The sequence below is a fragment of the Hippichthys cyanospilos genome, chromosome 17, assembly GCF_059441005.1.
Source record: "Hippichthys cyanospilos isolate Australia breed blue-spotted pipefish chromosome 17, RoL_Hcya_1.0, whole genome shotgun sequence".
Lineage (NCBI taxonomy): Eukaryota > Metazoa > Chordata > Actinopteri > Syngnathiformes > Syngnathidae > Hippichthys > Hippichthys cyanospilos.
Window position 1 is genome coordinate 1,178,491 of NC_142385.1, and position 22,306 is coordinate 1,200,796.

The window sequence follows — 22,306 nt, forward strand, 5'->3', positions numbered from 1 at the left end:
GTGAACAAAAAAATTTAAGCAAAGCCCATCATGACGAAATTCGCTGAGAGATATAAACCTAACCTCTGTAAATCATGATTCACGATACTGAAATAATATACAGGAGGTCCTCAATCTACAACGTGGATCCGTTCTTAAGATGCGGTGTAACCTGAATTTCAGTGTAAGTGGGCACACAATACAAATAATAGCTAAAAAAAATAATTCAACAAAAAATACATGAAATCAATAGGCCACTCTATACATACTGTACTGTAAAGCAGTGGTCCCTAACCCTTTGACCACCGCGGACCGGTCAACGCCTTAAATTTATATTGCGGACCGGGGGTGGGGCTGGCTGCTCTAAAAACCACATCACAAACGTATGAACTGTTATGCTCATTCGCGGGGCTTTCTGTCACTGTTGTACTTTTTGAACACTGTTGTTGCTGTGCACTTAGATTCGGAAAGAAGAGCATTGCTAAGAACTTTCACTTTTCTGGGATGTGACAGAGCCAATACTTTCACCGAGAGCACCTTTATTCTTTGCGGCAATACTGCCTGCCAAAAAATAAAAGTCGCAATGTCGCAATCAAGTGGCCGAGACCGTGCTAATTATTGTGCTGACAATGCTGCGCTATCGTTAGCATAGCACAGTAACTACGGTTCAACAGCTGTTAAGTGAAGTAAATGGGCTGTACATATCAGTTGTCCCGAGTTCTCGCTTCCGCCTTTCTACAAGCTAGGTGTGTGCTCTTGCTTGGCTCCGTTTTGTATTGAAAGCTCAGCTGGCCGTGTTGGATCACTCTCGGCTACCGCAAAGCGGTCGCCATGATTCATTCCTGCCACCCGCGTGAGCCGTTGAATGCTGCAGAAGTTGATTGGCTGTCGCGATGCAAAACGCGGAAAATGTGAAAAAAAAAAGTTCACGGGAAAGGCGAAATTTCGCTTCTCGTGACCGCGCGCGGCCATTCGCGTCGCTCCATTCACGTCCATCACGTCGCCCGACGTGCATTCGCGCCCAGTCGCAAACTCCATTGGCTACAATACAAAACTCTCCACTTTTTCGCTTCGTTCCCGTTCGATGTGCACGTACCATTAAACTAAATCATCTTCAAAACATTATTTCAGGTGCAGCCCACGCGGCCCGGTACCAGTTGATCCATGGACCGGGGGTTGGGGACAATTGCTGTATTGTACTATTATTCTTTCCCTTTTTGCCCCCGTTTTGTCTGATAAACTTTGTTTTTGCACCACGTTTTACTTTGTAGATACCTATTGTTTTGAGGGGCCGTGCAACCGTAAAAAGCGCGACAGCCATTTTCGCCTACAAGCCCTAGACATGCTTGCGGCAAGCAAGAATGGCATTGGGGCGCAGAATGGCAGTGGGGAGGCAGAGTCGATCTCAACCGTCACTTTCATTACATTAACAAAACCCAAAAACGGAACATAGCACTCAAACGGTGTCTCTTGGGTGCAACAACTTGTAGTTGGCGTTTAAGCGTTTTTAGGCTGCTTAATAATATCTGATTTAACTTCCAGGGTGATGCCCAATTGTTTGCTGGGCGGGTTTGTAACTTTGAAACATTGTAAGTTGAGACCGTTGTAAGCCGAGGATCTCCTGTACTCCAAATCAGTGGTTCTCAAATAGGGGACACGAGTACCCCTGGGGGTAATTGGAGGAACTCCAGGGGGTACTCGAGATTTTAAATAAAACAAACAAACATAAAAAATACTTTAAAAGTAATAGTTGAAATAATTCAATGTTACAAGAAAATATAAGTTCATAAAACAACGCTCTGGATTACCCTATTTTCTGCACTATAAGGCGCACCCTCAATGAATGGCCGAGTTTCTAAAAGACGCCATATTTAAGGCGCACCTGATTATAAGGCGCACATAGAGTTGAAACCATAGTACTGGCTGGGGTTGCATTTTGCATCCACTTGATAGAGTTGAGTTATGCAGCTACTAGATGGTGCTTTACTCAAGGGAATGTATTAAAAACAATCAGCAAAGTCATCAAACTTTATTAATAGAATATAATACAGAGAATGCGCTATTGGTAATTGCTATTTAACTACTAAACAGGAGCAACAGAGCACAGAATACTGTAGATCCAGATCAAGCCATGTACTTGTGAACGCTGCGCTGCAATTCGTTTGATTTTCCCCTTGGCATGCATTATATATTTTTGACCAGCTATTTCGTTATGGAGCACAAAGAAGTTACGAATAAACGAAAGTCAGAGAAATTTAAATGACAGACATGAGTTTGGGGCCACACACTCTTAAGTCCTCAAAAAAAAAAAAAATTGTGTTGGGCCTGCAAATCAAGTTACTTAATCGCACCGGTCTGTGTTGGCTTTAATACTCTCGGGCCAGGTCGGTTTGAACTGGAATTTTTAGGCATAAACTATAGTTTATGCAGTAAACACATGATTTGATCCATATATAAGGCATACCGTCAGCTTTTTTTAAAAAATCAGGTTTTTGGGTGCGCCTTATAGTACGGAAAATACGGTAGTACATTTTTCAATTTGTTTATGTTAAAAAGCCAGATTCTCCCCGATATAAGAATGGTTCGACCCAACTTGTCCTGTACCACCTCTCGTTACTTGTCAAGTTAATGATTTATCTTTTGTGAACACATCTCTACTATGATCCTACAAGAGGCCACTTTAAATTGAATGTTTTTTTGTGGATAGTTATTTATTTTTGCGAAACTTGTCTGACACTTTATGTTGATTATTTTTATGGTTAAATATTTATTAATAATTAAGTTAATGACCTATTTTTATATACATAGCTCTACTTTAATCCCAAAAGAGGACACTTTGTTTACTGTTTCTCTGTGCACAAAACGTCTCCTGCTCCACAAGCAGCAAGAGGCTAGTTCTGCTGGTCTAACACTTAATGTGGATTTTTTTGTTTTGTGGACACGTATCTATTCATGGTTAAGTTAATAATTCTTTATTGTCAATTGAGCTTCTTCCTTAAGGGCAGCTCTGTGTGGTGGTGAATAGCACTTCTGCCTCACAGTTAAAAGGACCAGAGTTCGAATCTACCTGGCTCCGGCCTTCCTGTGTGGAGTATGGGTTCGCATGGGTTCCCTCCGGGCACTCCAGTTTCCTCCCACACTCCAAAAACATGCATGGCAAGTGAATTGGAAATACAAAATTGTCCTTAGGTGTGTACATGAATATTGTTCGTCTCTGTGTGCCCTGCAACTGCCTGGCGACCATTTCAGTGTGTTCCCCGCCTAGGGCCCAAAGCAAGATCTAAGAAAATGGATGGAGGGATGGATCTCTACTGTAATTACAAAAGATTATGCTTCATGTTGAACATTTTTTTTGTGGACAAATTTATTTATAATTATTTGTTTTTGAGAACAGGTCAGACCCTTTTAGATTTTTTTTTTGCTCAAAAATATTTGTTAATAATTAACTTATTGTCAGGGCAGCTTCCTGGTATATGGGCGTAGAGTGTGGACCCTAGACAGCTTGAGAAGCAAAAAAATGATTGTACAAAAGAATTATTAACCAAAAGCGCATGCGGAAACGAGTACAACAGAATTCAAAGTTGAACTAAATGAGGTACTTACAAATTATCCATGCAAAAACTTACAAAGTGACTGTGGGGAGTGGAATCCACAGGTCGACGACGAAAAGTATCTAACCAAGGGTGCGAGAACCAGAAAAGACTCAGAACTAGAAAAGTAACAACCAAAAGGGCAACTCTGAAGCATAAATGCAAAACAGTAGAAAAGTACTCAAAGAATAACTCAAGAGCATGGCGGGTAATTATGAATGTTGTTTCGAGGTCCAGCCACACTAAAGAAGCCTAGGTGATGACAGATGTGCATAAGGTGTGCCGCCGGCGACTCCACTCCCCTCATCAAGGGCACTCCTAGTCTCTAGACACAAACACACACACAGCCGTAAGCCAGAAACATGACACTTATTTCATTTTGATAATAAATCATTCAATAGATGATTTTTTTTCTTGATATATCTTTGTAATGAAAAATTGTTTTCATTTCATTTTCCAGGTATTCCTCAAAATGCATGTTTGTGATATTATCACTCCCTCTCACTGGATCAACCACACCACAAGTTTTCATATGTATAGCTGACGTTTAATTATTCGTCACCGTCAAACTATAAACAATAAATAGAAATACAATACGATATAATTATTTACATTATTATACAAATGAAACCAAAAAGTGCAAACTTGCAACCTCAATGGCTGCCTTCCAACTCCGAGGGGAATGAAATCCAAATGTCCGAATTCTTCAATAGGCTGATGGAACAGTTCAGTGCTACTCTTTTCTCCCAAGTGGGACTGAAGGAACCCCTTGAGCTCTGCTACGGTCATGTCCTCCTTATTCATGAGCATATCCTTGAAACCTCCCGGCTTAATGATTCGTAGCACACCCCTCACTATTTCAACGTCGCTGAAGTTCTCCTTTAGTCCTTCCTCAATCTGCCGGCATACGCTGGTGTAGCTGATATCAGAAGAATGGTCACCGACTTGGCCCCCCTGCACTTTAAATTCGCGGCGGGAGAGGTAAGACAGGTCTTTCAGGGACACCATTTGTTCATGTGTATGGAAAGGGGTTGTGTCTGGCTGATGGGCACAGTGTGGTGTGTCCTGGTTCTGTGTAGGTTGTGCAGGTGTGTGTTGTGTGGTGGGCATTTTCATGAATGGTGTGTTATTGTTCTGTGGATTGAGTTGTGAATTGAGTTGTACAGGTGTGTGTTGTGAGGTAGGCTGGTTCGTGGGAATGTTCATGTATCGGTGCAGCTTTTTACCCAAATCCTCATACATTTCAAACATCTTTTGAACAACATCTGGTGTGACACTTCCTGTGCTAACTGTAGCAGTCAAACCTGAGCTAACTAGTGGTTCAGTGTTCAATGAATCATGAGCAGTAACATTAACCATAGCTGACTGTACTAACCCACTAGGGTGTGAGGGCACCTCAGTGCACTCTGGCTCTTCAGTTACACTTGAACCAACAGGTCGATTAACATCACTGTGAGATTGCATAACCTTAACAATAGCATCGTTCAATGCAAGTAATTCAACCATACCCGCCTCCTCAGACTCCAGCAAGCGCTTACTGTACATGAACTCGTGGACGTGGTCAAAGCACCCCGCTACGTCTTCACAGTAGAGCTTGGACGGGTCTTCTCCTGGAACTGGGCAGACATCCTTGGCAATTTGGAAAAGTTCTTTAGACGACAACGCAAGCAGGTTTTTCTCATCTCCCTGACCAGGTCCCTTCTCTCTTGGTCTGCCATCACAATTCCTTTTCCGTCCACTCGTTGCTCAGTCCAAGTCTCTGACACAGCCTCTGCTCTCAGTGAATCACGGTTCTCCTCAGGCTCCGGCACCGCCCGTAGCATCAGCAGTTCTGAGTGACACGTTCGGCACGTTGTATCACCAGTTCTCTCTGTATCTTGCAGATCCAAAACGTGGTATTGGCAGGTCTCTCAAGGTCACAGGTGTAGATTTTTGGGATCAGCTCCAGGTCAGTGGTGTCCGCAAAAAGGACGGCTCGCTGCGCCTCTGCATCGATTATCGACTTCTGAACAAGAAGACTGTTCCTGACAGGCACCCTTTGCCTCGGATTCAAGATCTGACCGATACTCTGGGTGGCCATTCTTGGTTCAGTATTCTCGATCAAGGAAAGGCTTACCATCAAGGTTTCATTGACGAGAGCTCAACTGGGGGTTATACGAGTGGGTGAGAATACCCTTTGGCCTCTCCAATGCACCGGCAGCGTTCCAAAGAAGCATGGAAGAGATGTTATGCTCACTCAGAGATGAGTCCTGTATACCATACCTTGACGACATCCTTTGCTACGCGAAGACTTTCGAGGGACATGTAGAAGGTGTTCGCAAAGTCCTGAAAGCACTCCAAGAGCATGGTGTGAAACTGAGGCCTGAAAAGTGTGAATTGTTTCGAAGACAAGTCAGGTATGTGGGCCGCCTTGTCTCTGCAAATGGTGTGGAAATTGATCCGAAAGACCTGGAGGCTGTTCAGGCCCTTAAAAGCAACACCCCAAAGACCGTTGGTGAAGTGAGAAGACTCCTAGGCTTCCTGAGTTACTACCGCAGCTACATGCAGGACTTCTCACGCATTGCAAAACCAGTGTATGACCTCCTTCAAGTAAAATCTGTCACGTCAACAGTTCAGCCCCAGCGAGGAAAGAGCAAAGGTCCTCAGTTGGCCTCTATGACCCCTGTGACTTGGACCAGTGAACACCAGAGGGTATTGGAACAACTCACTGAGCTACTTACCCACCCACCAGTCCTCGCCTACCCAGACTTTAGCCTGCCATTCATATTGCACACCGACGCCTCTGAACAGGGCCTAGGTGCTGTGCTCTACCAGCGGCAGGAAGGCAAGTTGAGAGTGTTGGGATATGGTTCCAGAACTTTGACTCAGGCAGAGAAGAACTATCGCTTGCATAGTGGGAAATTGGAATTCTTAGCACTAAAATGGGCAGTGTGCGAAAAATTTGTGAAAAATCTTTTTTACGCACCCCACTTTACCATATACACTGATAACAATCCACTAACGTATGTTATGAGCACGGCAGAGCTCAACTCCGTCGGACATCATTGGGTCGGGGAGTTGTCCGATTTCCGGTTCGATATCAAGTACAGACCTGGAAAGGTGAACATAGACACGGATACCCTGTCTCGTTTATCACTTGACATGGACAAGTACGTAGCTGAGTGCAGTGAGGAGCTGTCGCAGGAAGTGGTGCGTGCAACCTGGGATGGGAGTAGGGCAGCTCAGAAGCAAGATGTAGAGTGGATAGCAGCCCTCACACTCGCCACAGATACAGCCCCAGAACCTCCAGCCATCATCCCAACTATCAGCCGGGATGAGCTATTCAAAGCTCAATGGGAAGACGCTGCAATAGAAGACATTATAAAACGGAAAGAGACGAATGCAGTGTTGACTAATGACATAAGACATACTGTGAGTAGAGCAGCAGGTAAACTCCTCCGTGAAGGGAACAAACTGCGTCTGGGGAATGGACTTCTTTACAGAGAGACCTGTGAAAGGAAACAGCTGGTTCTCCCGACCAAATATAAACCCATAGTCCTGAAACACCTGCATGACGACATGGGCCATGTAGACACAGAATGTGTACTGTCCCTCGCAAGAGAACGGTTTTACTGGCCATTTATGAAGAAGGAAATAGTGGAGTACGTCACGAGAAGATGTCCTTGTATAAAAGAGAAGAAACCAACCAATCACGTCCGTGCACCATGGGCTCAATCACATCAAACGCACCATTGGACCTTGTATGCATTGACTATCTGCACCTGGAGACCAGTCGAGGTGGGTACGAATACATCTTGGTCGTTGTGGATCACTATAGGAGATTCGCTCAAGCCTATCCAACAAAGAACAAGTCCGGTCGGACAGCAGCTGAGTGCATCTTTGATGACTTCATACTCCGTTGGGGATATCCAGGTCGTCTTCATCACGACCAGGGCAGCGAGTTTGAAAACGAGCTCTTTAAGACTCTCCGTCAGAAAGCCGGAGTTGGACACTCAAGGACGACGCCGTACCACCCTCAAGGCAACCCCGCCGAGAGGTTTAATAGAACGCTCTTGCAGATGTTAAGGACACTGGGTACACAAGAGAAGGAACGTTGGAACGATCACCTCCAGCATACCGTACACGCATACAACTGTACACGTCATGAGTCGACTGGGTACTCACCCTATTTTCTCATGTACGGGCGCAATCCCCGTCTCCCTGTAGACTTGTTGTTTGGTTTGATGGAAGAGAAAGACGCAGTTCCGCACAAAAGCTATGCAGATAAGTGGGCAAAAACGATGTAAGAAGCGTACAAGATCGCCAGTGAGAATAGTAGACATTCAAGTGAGCGTGGCAAATCCTACTATGACAAGAGACTGAGAGGTGTCGTTCTGCGCCCTGGGGATAGAGTTCTGGTGAGGAATCTCAACGAGCGTGGTGGCCCAGGGAAGCTCAGATCATACTGGGAGAAGAGGATCTACGTAGTCAAAGAGCAGGTTGCAGACAACCCAGTGTATGCAGTTTACCCTGAGGGTGGTGATGAACAGAGAAAAAGAGTGCTCCATCGAAGCCTGTTATTACTTGTTAATGACTTACCTGTTGAAGCGCCATCGCATTCAGCGGAATCCGCTCCTCAGGGACAAAGAAAACAGAAACATGGTCATCTAAGTCATGCTCCCGTGAGAGAATACCAGACTTGCTCAAGTGATTCCGATTCTGAAGGAGAGTACGGAGGGTACTGGTTGAGACTCCCTGTAAGAGAAAGAGAACAGATACGAGAGAATACTTACCAGATCACGCCTACCTTGAACCAAAGGAACCTGGTCCCTGAAGAAGTCAACAGTCCAAGCCAAGCAAATATATGGGAAAAGAGACATGTTTCAGTACCTGTGAGGAGAGAAAGAAATGATGAAATACTCACAAGGGAAAAACAAACCCAAATGGAAAACTCACTATACCTACCTGATCCGGTGTCCCTTGCAGCTGGTAGTGAGGACGAAGAGTACGTCATTGCTGCAGAAGAAGATATTACCGGGCCGTCCCCTGCACTGGTCACACCCGACAGGCTCAGGCGGCCCACGAGAGAGGAGACCACGACAGATGTTTACTTACGAGACTCTTGGTGAACCGTCACTTCAACCACATCCCTCTTCAATACAGTACACGCATACACCACACCTTACACTCCATCATACAACCCTTTCCATATTCCACAACCTTTCATGTTTTCACCATACATGCCTTACCCCATACATCCTACACATGTACCACACCATTCTAGTGAGTAACTGAAGTTTTGTGTTGAGATTTTGGAAAAAAAAGTGTTTGAATTGTCAGGAGCCATTTTTACTTGTCAGGGAGTGTGTGATGCCCACTAAAGTGTCATCACATTAGTGTGATTGTTTTATTTGGTTTCGGTATTTTGAAAGTGTGTCTATTATTTTTTTGTTCTTCTTTTGAGACCCAGTCTCGGTAAATTTCTTTTTTGTTCTCTCTAAGAGCAGTATATATTTTGTGCACCAGGGGGCAGTAAGGTTTGCCTGTCTCTAATCGTGATGGTGTGTGAGAGGCCCGGCGTGCATGCGCACATGCGCAGCCGGTCTCCTTTAATTCCCGGAGATTCGGCGAAAACAACAGCTTGCATTTCGCTGTCTCAATTTCTTTAATAATTGTAACCTGTTTACAGGTGGGTAGTCTGTCACACAGCACTCAGGGAAATCACTTGATCCTCATGTCACATTTGGTAACGTTTGTGTGTATGTTGGTGTCAAGTTCATATGCCAATTTAGCTTGTAGAAAGGAAAGAGTTGGGGTAGCTGTGTTTACTGTGGGCTCGGTAACATGGCGTCGTCCATATGCTGCCGTTGTTCCGTCACGTGTTCGCGACTTTGGGCAATGTTTTGGGTACTGACTACCCCCATCGAAGTATCTCATATATAAAAAAAAAATGGTTTAACATCATGGTGCATTTAATGCATTTTATGAGTCCTTGTGATGCTTTTAGCATCTTCATATAAAACAAGTAAAGACCAAAAAACGATTTTTGGAATAGTTTTACAGATAAGTGATGATGACAGAGTGGTTCTTGTATTGGAATGTTTATTGAATAATTGTGAATTTTTCATAACCAATGTGAATAAAAGAATTCCTGGAGATTCGGCGAAAACAACAGCTTGCATTTCGCTGTCTCAATTTCTTTAATAATTGTAACCTGTTTACAGGGGCGTCCTGGTACCTGTAACATGATGAAAACAAGTCACTTTGTCGCTTCAGTCGACGCTTGTCTTCTCCACGTCTTCTCGACATCACAGCAGCACATGCCAAAACCGCAACAAAAAGTGCCACAACAAAAAATGTCCCCATGGCAACAAATAAAATACACCGTAATAACGAACATCACAGTAGAACAAATTGATTATCATATTTACAGTAATTATCCATTTTTAGATTATAAACTTGACAACATTTTAAAAAATTAACTGACAAACTATTTTTGGCAGTTAAACTCCCACCAAATCACAGCTATGTGATTTCTCTTAATATAAACTCAACATTTATGAAATACTAGTTACTACTCTGCTTCAAGTAATAGCACTGTCTTCTGTCCAGGTCTATCTAGATAGGTTAACTATGTAGTGCGTCGACCCTGACTGTTAAAGGAATGTAGTTTTTAGTAGGTTGATTGGCAAGAAAAATTCAGAGAAGTAACTTTCTGTGGAGCCGGCCCGGGAGGTCAACACCTGGTGCGATCATTTGTCTTTGTGATGCAGTCAGTAAAACAGGGACTTACTGGCGGCAATAACAAAAGAGGGGCGCCACAAAAGATAGGAATGGTGGTAAAGTCCTCCAGAATGCATTGTTTGATGATCGACCTTGAATACACAGAGGTGATTGGCGTCCACAGGTCTGGGACGGTGGGGACACACACAAACACACATGCACACACACACACACACACACACACACACACACACACACACACACACCTACGGGCGCAAACAATAAAATACTGAAATATCGTACCGTATGAGAGAGTAGTTAAAAGATCGGATGAATGTAACAATAAAAGTCTGGGCTATAAAATGGTGCAAAAAAAAGAACGTTCTAATGTGTATTTGAGTATGTTCAAAAGCATCTACATAGTTGCTGAAACGTCTGGACTGGAATCCTCCAACCGAAAGGGGGCAGCAGAGGACAGGAAACAACCCAACATGATGAATGGACCGGCGACAACCCCCATTCGGTGGACCGGCAAATATAAAAGAGGGCGGCGGATGAGGAACCGGCATCATTCTCACCATGACACGGGAATGATCCAGAGATCTCTGTTTTGGACAGTTGGCTTGTAAACTGCATTAGATAATTTGGTAATAATAAATCTTCGAAGTGTTGTTGATGCGATGAACGCGTGCATGTGTGTTTATCCCAGCTCATACCCGAACGCGCAGGAATCTTTCACAAAGGTATGTAAACAATATACTATTATTCAATTGGGCTCGCAATCGAAACTACGAACAAATGTGAAAGTTCCAACACTGTCCAATGCAGAGTAAATGAGTTGAAGTTTTACTCTTCTAATTCTTCCATTTGAGCTAGGATAAACTTCCGGTACTCTAGCAATCTTCCACTGATATCTGGGACAATTTTCTTCACAAAGGATAACTATATCATCAACCTTTGTATCTCTCCTATCTCTTTGCCTTTTTTAATATTTTTTATTTCACTACTGAACGCTCTTGCTTGGGTTAGAGTGATGATGAAAAGCTCTGCCTCTTTTCTTTCCTCAATGCTTGTAGTTTCAACCTTTTCAGTAATGAGGCCCTTGATTTTCCTAGCATGACGTTTGCGATAAGCTATGGCTTCGACTACTCTAGTCCAGTCTGAAAACTTTGTCAAACGATCTAGTAGAGTTCTTTCCTCTTTGGCTTTGGTGTTATGCACTTGGACTCTTCGCATTTCTGGATCATCGTCAGAGACCTCTGCCACCTTGATATCTTCTATAGGCAGTTGCTTTTCCCACAGAACGGCAGGTCCAGTGAGCCAAATGGATGCAACGAGCTGGTCTGTTCCAAGGCCCCTCGACGCATGATCAGCCGGATTATTTTCAGACTTGACGTAATGCCACTGCTTGGGTTCTGTATAAGACTTAATTCTTTGGATTTTGTTAGCCACGAAGACGTAAAACCGTCTGGCATCATTATTTAAATATCCCAGGACCACCCTAGAGTCTGTCCAGAAATGCTCTTCTAGAGCCTCAATGTCAAGTTCTTCCCTGAGCATGATGCTCACTCTTGCTGCGACCACTGCTGCAGATAACTCTAAACCTGGTTGTTGTTACTTCGGAAGGTGCAACACGAGCTTTGCCCATGACTAAGGAGCAATGGACTTTACCATCAGCGTTGACAAGTCTGAGATAACTACACTCTCCATATCCCATGGCGCTAGCATCTGAGAAGTGGTGCAGCTCGTACTTGTTTATGTCTGAGAAGTGCGATGGAATGAAACATTGTTTGATCTTTACTTGGGACAGGTTTTGTAGATCTTGTGTCCACGCTTCCTATTGTCTTCTCAGGTCTTCTCGGAGTGACTCGTTCCAACCAATGTCCTCTTGGCACATTTGTTGCAAGATCTGTTTCCCCAACAGAATGAAAGGGGCAACAAACCCTAAGGGATCATAGATGGACGCAGCAGTGGATAGAACGTCTTTTCTAGTCAATGGGTGCTTCTTAACTGAAATTCTGAATTGAAACTCATCAGAGGAGACACACCATTGAACTCCGAGTGCTCTCTCAAGAGCGGTTCTCTTAAATGCATGTCCTGTTCTTTGACAGTTCCAGCACACTCTTCATCTGGTATTCATACCAACACCCTTTTGCTGTTGCAGACAAACTTGTGTAGTCTGAGCTTGACTGAGCTACAAAGCTGTCTAGCCTCTTTGACTAGTTGAATAGCATCAGTGTCTGACATGACACTCACCAATCAACCAATCAACATAAAAGTTCTGCTGAATGAACTTCACAGCATCCTAGCTAAATTTGTCTTGAGCTTCTGTGGCTAAATGTTTAAGGTCAAAATTGGCACATCCTGGGGAGGACGCTGCACCAAAGAGATGGACTCACATACGAAAAACTGATGGTGGTAACTCTAGATTGCCATTCTCCCACCATAAGAATCTCAAATAATCTTGATCTTCACGTTTCACATAGAACTGATGAAACATTCGTTCCACGTTGCACATGATAGCGACTGGGCCTTTACAAAATCTGCAACTTGTGAGACGGGTATCTCTTCTCCTACTCTTTTGCTGAAGTCGGACTCCAGTATTTTCAGGACATCTACTGGAGTCAACCCCTTCTTTGATCCGAGTATTGCAAACAAAGTGAACTTCACCTTTGAGCTTGGCTGCTGGTTTGGACTCAGGCATTACTTGTCGTACGATGATGCGATGACTTATTCCTATGTCATCCTCTTCATACTCGCCGGGCTCAACATAACTTACTATGATCCACCCTAAGTCGGTCTTCTGCGCGAAAGGCTGATTCTTTTCTCCACACACAACCTTTCTAGGGAAGAGTACTTGAGGACAATTGTAGCCAAATAGCAAACCAATCTCACAATCCATAAGTGGAGCAATGTTCTCTGCAAGATGCTCCAGGTGAGACCATGACTTGGCAGTCTCAGGTGTAGGAATGTGATTCTTATTTGCAGGAATAAACTCACGAGTATATGTGGTTGGAATCATAATTCTGTCCACTGAGAATATCCCCCTCACTCGCGGGTCTTTGATTCTTTTACAGTGAACAATTGTATTCTTTGATGACATTGTGGATAACTTGAGCTTGACTTGTTCTGTTTTGACATCTAAATTATCTGCCACTTCTTCTAAAACGAAGAAAGAGTCACTTTGCGAGTCTAAAAGAGCATAGACAAGCACTTCATTACTAGTGTCAGCAGGCGTGGACACATAGACTGGTATTATTGCTGTCTGGTATTAAGTCTGTGATCCATTGCCATCGTGATTGACTTTGTAGCTGTACACTATAGCTTGTGCAATGTCATCATTACACTGTATTGCTTGTGATTTTCTTTCTTTACTTGTGTCTTTGTGCTCATTATTAGATTCTTGTTGTTCTTGAAGATTATGATCTTTCTTTGAGCGATCAGCATGTAGGCATGTAGGATGTCTCTTAGCGCATGTGTCACAAGACATTCGCTTTGTGCAGTTCTTCGATAGCTGGCCAGGTTTCCAGCAACCAAAACTTAGCCGTTCACTCTTGATGTGTTTAACTCTGTCTTCAACTGGTTGTTTTATGAACTTGCGACATTTGAGTATGCTATGTCCTTCCCTTTTACAAAATGAACATGTGAATGTGTTCTTTTCATCTGTGTTTGTTGTGAACGCCTTAGCACCAGCAGAGCGTTTCTTGTGTCCTTCTTCTTTTTGGGTTTTGACCTTTCCCTTCTTGAGTCCGCTTTGATGTATTGCTTGGTATGAAGTAATTGGATCACATGCGATACTTGCTTCCATTGAAAGAAAGGTAACGAAATAGTTAAAGCTCGAAAATTTGTCATGCTCAAGTTGATATTGAGTTGCCTTATGATTCCATCTGGTACTTAACCAGTCTGGCAGCTTAGCACTAAGCCTTTGATTTTCAAGCCCATCGTTGAGTACATTTAGGCTAGCATTACTGGTCATAGCTGAGTCACAACTTCATAAGAAGTCAACGAATTTCCTCAAGTCACCACTCTCCTTTGAGGGGATTTTAGGCCAGGAATGTATTTTGTCTCGGAAAGCTTTAGCAATCACAAAGTGTTTACCATATCGTTCATGGAGTAGATCCCATGCTGCTTGATAAGCATCATCAGAGTTAATCATGAAGTAGCCTTCAATAGCATCTTTAGCTTCACCTCCAACATATTTCTGAAGGAAGAAGAGATTCTCTGTGGTTGGGATATTCTTCCTCTCAATCAGTGTCTGAAAGGATGACTTCCAGTGTTCAAACTTGAGTGGATCCCCAGTAAGACTGTGGGCTCTGGAATAGGAAGCTGATTAGCTGATATGGCCTCAGCTAAAATTTTCACCAACCCTCTTGTGTCATCTATTGGATCGTTATCCTGTGATATCTCTGGAGCCATATGTGGAGGCTGGGTATAATGATGTGCATTGTTCTCATGGTTTGTTTCTTGCTCCACTTTAGGTTATTTCAATTTGAATTCTTGAACTGGGTTAAACTCACTTTCATCGTAAACTTGAAGTTTCGCTTTAGCTGCATTTAGCTGTTTTAGCTCCACTAAACGCTCAAGTTGTCTTTTTAAGTTGTCAACTGACTTTTGCCTAAATAGCATTCTCTTCTTTCTGTTTCTTTAAGAGAGCAGCCACTCGGGTTTCTTTCTCTAACTTACGTTCTGCATCTTCTCTTTCAGCTTGTAGTTGACGGGTGGGTGCATCTGCTTCTTGGGCTGAAATGATCAACTTATTTTCAGCTTCAAGTGCTAGCAATCTCTCTTGCTGCTGTTCTTGCTCAGACATTATTTGTAACACAGCCTTGCTGCATACTCAGCAGCAGCTTCTTTTCATTTGGCTTCAAACTGAGTTGTCCGACCACTATCGCCCCTAGAGACTGAACTTGTATCGCAGACTGTAGTTGCAAATACGGAGGGTGCATCAGGCCAAATAATTTCTTCATCATTTCCTGCCATTTGAGATTTCTCTCTACTTGATATGAAATGGACACACAATTGTCTACTTTACGTTGGACGTCATATGGTGGGCTGTCAAATTTTCTGTATTCTTCATACAATTGAGTGAGTTCAGAAAGTTCTCTTTGAACATTGCTAACGTGGTTTTTTAGCACATCTTGAATCCTGATGCAACACAGATTTTTTGGCCACTTTAGTTAGGACTTTCCAATACTAATAACTTCTATCAAATTGATGTAGAAGCTCTTCTGTTTTTACACTGTCAAGTTCTTTACCTTTCTCTGTAAGTGTACCCTGCCTTTCACTTCTATGTGTTGGTTCTGCAGTCTGAACTGTAGCCTGTTTAGCCTGATCTGCCTCATCTTCAAAATAATCAGGGATTTCAAATTCTTCTCCTGGGTCAATTACTTGTTTAGACCCTTCTATATCTAATAGCTGCTTTATTTGAGATATTTGATCTTGATTGTTGCTTAAACAATATGCATTAAATTAGAAAATAGTGTAGTATTTTACTAATACATTAGCAACCCTTTGGTTGCACTTCCTAATATGTAGACTGTTAGATCTTCAAAGACATCATGAATTGAAATCAACGTACTTCAAGGTTAAATTCACCATCCAACGGCTTATTCTAACTTATTATTGAAAATGAACCTTCATTTAAATTGAAAGGTTAACTGCCCAAAATAGGTGTACTTTGCCCTTCAAACTAGCAAAATATACATTACTTTCATATCAACAATGTGACATTTTCAAAAGAAACAAGTTGAATGTGAAGGAATCTAGAAAAAGCTTCTTGCCTTAAACTAGTTCCTAGCGTGTTCGTTTATGTTGAAAGATCGCCCATACCAGACCATAGTGAAACAATTGATTTAATCTAGACAGAGTGGGAAAGTACACAAGGCCTAGGGCCAGTCCTGCCACGGGTCGGAGCAGAAAATGGCAACGTTTCACCTTCAACATTCAGTTCTTATACCCTTTTGGGGCATGTAGTCCCAGTGTGGAATGCAAGTGTGTGTGTGTGTGTGTGTGTGTGTGTGTGCGTGCACGTGCGTGCGTGCGTGTCGGTGTGTGTGTGTGTGGGGGTCTATTTGTGTGGAGACGGCGTCGTGCAGGTGTGGGTGTTTGTGTGGGGATGGCGTCTTCAAAAGTCTTTGTTCTTTGAAGCGGGAGGAGGTCTGACCACCATATCTTCTCTGGAAGGCCACACCTAGCCTTTTGCTCCAGGTGGAATGTTGTGTCGGGGGATGCCATCTGTTCCTTATGGAGGTGCCAACTTGTCTTTATTTCTCCTGGGCCAAGACTGCATCTGCTTTATACTGACATTACGTCATCTCAATCTTTATTAGAATAACACAGTTCCATGTACACACTATTTTATTGATACATTGAATTTCAAAAATATGAATTTCCTTCAAATGTAAATAGCTTGTAACAATTCAAGACGTCAACAATGCTTCTTAATGCTTATGGAAAATGATAATACACTACACACAGTTCGTTGTTGTTATCTGCTCCTTAATGTCCCCTTTTAAACACAAACTTAAGTGTTTTAGCTTATGGGTTCTTTGAACAAAAAACGGGTGAACTGATGCGTCCAAGCTTATCTGAGTTCCTGCTTTATTTTGTCACCGTCCTCCTTCACTGAGCACGTGCAAGCAGAGTGGCCTCACAGATGATCACTTCTTCATCCAACGCAGACGAGTTTGACTATCAATCCCTCTCACTGGATCAACCACGCCACAAGTTTTCAGATGTACAGCTGACGTTTAATTATTCGTCACCGTCAAACTATAAACAATAAATAGAACTAGAGCTGCAAGCAGCTATAAAGGGCCCTCGCAGACCTGTGCACGTTGGGGTATGAACAGGTCGGGGAATGAACAAGGACTATGAACGATGAAAAAGTAGTTGTAGATGACTTCAGTGCAGGACTCTTACCAAATATGTAAAATTTAGACAAGGTGGGACAATGTGGGTGGAGTTACTGCAGCTTTTATTGTTCCAATTTTGTGATTTCAATGCCATATAGGCCACACCCACTGTTGAAATATCGTACTGATTTGTGGAGGGCATAAGGCATGACCACTGGCTTTTCAGAAAACATTTAAGTGATATCACTTCAAGGGGCTCAGCAGAGTACATAAAACATTAAGGATTTGCTATAGTTTTTGCTGCCACTAGGTGGCGCTCGTACTATGATTAAAAAATAGGCTTGTAGGTGTGTTTCACATTGGACTCCCATCCCATATATGAAGTTTTAAAAATATCAGATCGTCTAGGTCCAATTACAGCAACTTTTACTGTTTTTGCGAGACATGGGATTTTGAGTTGGCATAGAGGCCACGCCCTTTATTGAAAAGTCATAAAAGTTAAGAACCTTAATCTTCCAATCTGTCATAGCTTTTCTGACCATTTTTTAGTTCATTTAGTCAAACAGGCATTTCACAGTACATAAAAGTATAAAAAATTTGATTTTTGTCCGCCACTGGGTGGCGCTGTAAATGATTTGAAAGTTTATCACATAGCTGTATTATTGTATGACTTTTAAAGTCCCAGGAAAGTTTCAGATGGTTTGAAGCTGTCATCGCTGAGTTATTAAGATTTTTGTCACTCTTGGCGTAGGAATTATTAAACATAATTTGAAGATCCGCCCCAATCTTTTATGTCAAGAGATCTTCACGATATTTGGAATATGTGTGCCCCTCAGTTTGATAATCATTCACGCCAAAGTTGAACGTAATGGGGTGAATCGTTTAAGAGAAAAAGGCACTAGTTTGAGACCAGCTAATGTCTAACAATGGGACAAAACTGCACATTAAAAAAAATCATAACAATTTTTCTGTACATCCTAGCACAACACTTCTATTGACTTTTTTGGAGGTCTTGCAGTACTTCATTTGCCTACAAAGTTTAAAAGCTGTAGGTCAAGCTAAACAGGATTGACTGTAATCTTTCGACTAATGACACTTTTTTGCAGCCACTAGGTGGCGCTAGCTTTAAACTGGAATATATTTTTGTCAATATGTTCAGGAGAATATTTTCATCCAATGTGTGAAATTGTGAGAAGATCAGATTATCTGGGTCAAATTACAGCAACTTTTACTGGACAGATAAAGCTTCGGAATGAAAATGGTCATAGAGGCCACGCCCGTTATCGAAACTTCGTAAAATTTGGTGGAGGTCAGCAGGGCTGTCTAGAGGCTTTTCAGACTTAATTTCAGCGATATTACTTCAAAGGGCTCAGCTAAACACATAATAAACGTTTAAAAAATGCTATATTTTTGGCTGCCACTAGGTGGCGCTCGCACTATAACAAAAAATACGTTGATAGGTGTGTTCCGCATTGGAAACCCATCAAATTTGTAATGTTTAGAAAAGATGGGACCATCTGGGTCCAAATACAGCAACTTTGTTCGTTTTCGCGAGAAATCGGACTGACATTTTTGTTTGCCACTAGGTGGCCTTATAAGCAATTTATGAATTTTTTAAACACATTTGTTAAGTGTTTAAGTCTTCATGTGTCTGTGAAGTTTCAGATTTTTCCAAGCTTGGAAAGCTGAGTTATAAAGGTTTATTTCACATGTGGCAAAGTAATCATCAAAGGCATAATATGAAGCCCCGCCCCCAACATATTTGATTGTGGATTGTCACGAAAATTTGAACAATTGTGCCTCACAGTCAAATAAAACATCACAGCAAATTTGAAGTCGATCGGGTCAAGCGTTTGGGAGAAAAAAGGAGCAGTTCGGGACCTGCAAATGAGCAAAAACGGGCCAAAGGTGCACATTCAAAAATTCATAACTCTGTTTCTGTACATCTGAGCATATGGCTTGCGCTGACTTTTTTGTAGGGCTCGAGGTCCTACATAAGGCTACAAATTTTTGTAGCTCTAGGTCAAACGAGCCGGGAGTGAGAGGCTATTTTCCACTCATAAGACCATTTTGGGGCCAATTACAGCCACTTTTCTCGTTTTGGCGAGTCATCTGACTTTGAAGTGGCGTGCAGACCACGCCCATTATCGAAAAGTCATAAAATTTTAAAATCTTAATATTCCATGTCTTAATGATATTCTGACCAATTTTCACTTGTTTTACTCAAACAGACTGAGCACAATACATGAAAGTGTAAAAAATGACATTTTAATCAACCACTAGGCGGCGCTAGTAGGTATTTAAAAAAACTTTTTTCAAAGGTGTTAAAGACATAAGTTTCCATCTATCTATGAAGTTTTAGATTTTTTTTAAGCTAGTACATCAAAGTTATTAAGGTTTATGTCACTCTTGGCGAAGGAAAAATTGAACACATAATTTGAAGCCACGCCCCTATCATATATGTCAGCGGATCTGCACCAAATTTTGCCCAGTTGTGGCCCTATGTCTGATTATAGACCACAGCAAATTTGAAGGCGATTGGGTAAAGCGTTTAGGAGAAACAAGGAGCAGTTTGGGACCTGCAAACGTGCAAAAATGGGCCAAAAATGCACATTCAAAAATTCATAACTCTTTTTCTGTACATCTGAGCACATGGCTCACGCTGACTTTTTTGTAGGTCACTAGGTCCTACATATGCCTAAAAATTTTCGTAGCTCTAGCTCAAACGGGCCGGGACCAGGTGCACTTTTTCGACCTTAGGTGGCGCTGCAGAGCCATTTTTTTTGCATTTTTTGGAATGTTGTGAAGACTTTGCAAACTTTATCTGTTAGACATGGCTTTTAAAATTGCTAGTGGCGGTAAAGGAAGAAGTAAGAGGATGATGACAATAGAAACCAAGCAGGAGATAATAAAAAAATACAAAGGAGACGCACGCATAGTTAACCTTGCTCGTGAGTATGGCCGTAACCGCTCGGCAATCTTCTAAGGGCAAGATTTTCCTTGCCAGGGGACGTACCTCGATCGACAACAAAATTGAGAGGCTTCTTCTATTATGGATTAAAGAGAAGGAAATCGCTGGTGATATGTTCTAGTTTGAGAAAAGTTCCCGTTTAAGAAAATAAATAAATTCTGCGGGTTGGTCTCTGCTCCCCTCCGCCTCCACCCAGCTCAAGTCACGTCGCCCCAAAGGTAAATGTCATTTTTCCTTTGTATATTTATGTTATTTAATTTAACTGTACAGTAGATTGTTATTCATTTTTAACATGTGTATAGAGTCGTGATGTTTTTACCAAAGGTTTTTGCACGCGTTGCACGCATTCACTAATTAACATAGGTTTGGATTGCCCGTCATACGAGCAGTTCAAGTTACGAGCGTAGCTGCTGAACGGATTAAGTTCGTAACATGGGGGCCCACTGGAATTACATTTCCATTTTTTACTGATTTTTTATACATTTTAAGAACATGTAGTTTTTGTATTACTACCCCAAGTTTCCATTCGTGGGTGAAAAATGACCCACATTCATTTTCTGTGGAATCCAATAGGAACCTTTGATTCTTATCTGCTGTGGCTGTCAGGAATACATTAATTGTGGACACACTGACTATATCAGAAATGTCACCCCTCAGGAAGGTTATTTTACACAGCAAGAGCTGATACGTTTAAGTATTATCTTCATATAATATTGTATGTGTGTCTTTCATGGCCGTGGTTATAATTGTTTATCAAAAACTAGCCTGCATTGTAACTTGCTTTAGCTAGGGTTAGGGTTACCCATATCCCTAAAAGAAAATTACCCAGGACAGCAATAGAAAATGTGATCCATCGTGTATGTTTGTTTGTATGTGTGTATGTATATGTGTAACTGTCCAGTCATTGAACCATTCCTTTCTCTTTTCCCATTTTTGCTTTCTTGTCTCATGACTGTATGCAGTTCAGAAAAATTACCTGCCTTTTTTATTTCGTCCTTTATTAGCTTAATCCGCTCAGTAAAGAATCACATGAAATCGTGTGCTGAATGGAGAGAACTACGATTAATCTACTGCTGTTGCGTTAGCTGTTCTACCGTATCAAATAAATATTTTCGGTTATTTTTATTAAGACTAATCACTTTGGAAAAGTAATTTTTTTTGCGAACCTATGAGCCTCTATATTTCAGCAAGCTATCGCACTAGGCCTGACGGAAAACCTGGAGTTTAGTTTCTTACCATTTACGCTCAAGATGTCTACTTAACAATTTAAACGTGTTTCGTCCGTAAACCGCGAAGTGTGCCGCTTTGGACGAGTTTTAAGTTTCAACGGCACTATAGAGTTTAGGGAATTTAAAAGTACCGTGTTAAAATCGTTTGTGAGCTTATCGATTGAACCAATGAAAGACGGAAAGGCAGCTGTTGTGAAAGGCAGTAGTTCAGAAAGTGCAGCAGCGGTTGATGAGTTAATATCACGGCTCTTAAAGCGTTGTTTGTGGTCAATAAGACCACACTGAGCTAGGACTTCAAATGTTATAAGATTATGATCAGACATAGCGTTAGTATAGGGCAAAATTGTGACATTTGAGGCAGTTTGGCCACGGGTTAACACTAAGTCTAGGATATTACCATTCCGGTGTGTCGCTGCTTCTATTATTTGTGTAAAACTAAATGCATCGATCATTGATTGAAATGCTACAGTAAGTGGTTCCAATGGGGAGTTCATGTGCACTTTGAAGTCACCTATCATTAATATATTATCTGCATGAATTATTAAATCAGCCATAATTTCAGGGAATTCATCTAGGAATCCAGAGTATGGACCGGTAGGACGGTAAATAATTACCACATCGAATGGTGGTGAGGACTTAAATTGCATAATGAGAGCCTCAAATGTCTTGAATGTGTGATTATTGCTTGTGCTAAGTTTAAGATCAGATTCTGAAATTAGGGTGACACCTCCCCCTTTTTTACAAGGATGGGCAACGTGTGAGCCCACAAAGTTTGGGGGTGAGGCCTTATTTAGTGTTAAAAATTCATTTGGTTTTAACCAGGTTTCACAGAGATCAAGCACTTTAAAACTGATTTGTAATAAGATCATTAACAAGAATTGCTTTTGAGGGGAGTGACCTAATATTTATGAAGCCGAATTTAAACTGGGAAATATTTCCTGAACTATTCTGAGTCTTCATGTTGGTAGTACTAATATTGAC

The 22,306-nt window shown here is 42.0% G+C and overlaps 1 pseudogene; it reads right to left on the bottom strand.

The window, feature by feature from the left end:
* LOC148409189 (uncharacterized) overlaps nucleotides 1–21,999 on the bottom strand; it is a 43,346-nt pseudogene extending 21,347 nt beyond the window's left edge.
* Nucleotides 22,000–22,306: the final 307 nt, after the last annotated feature.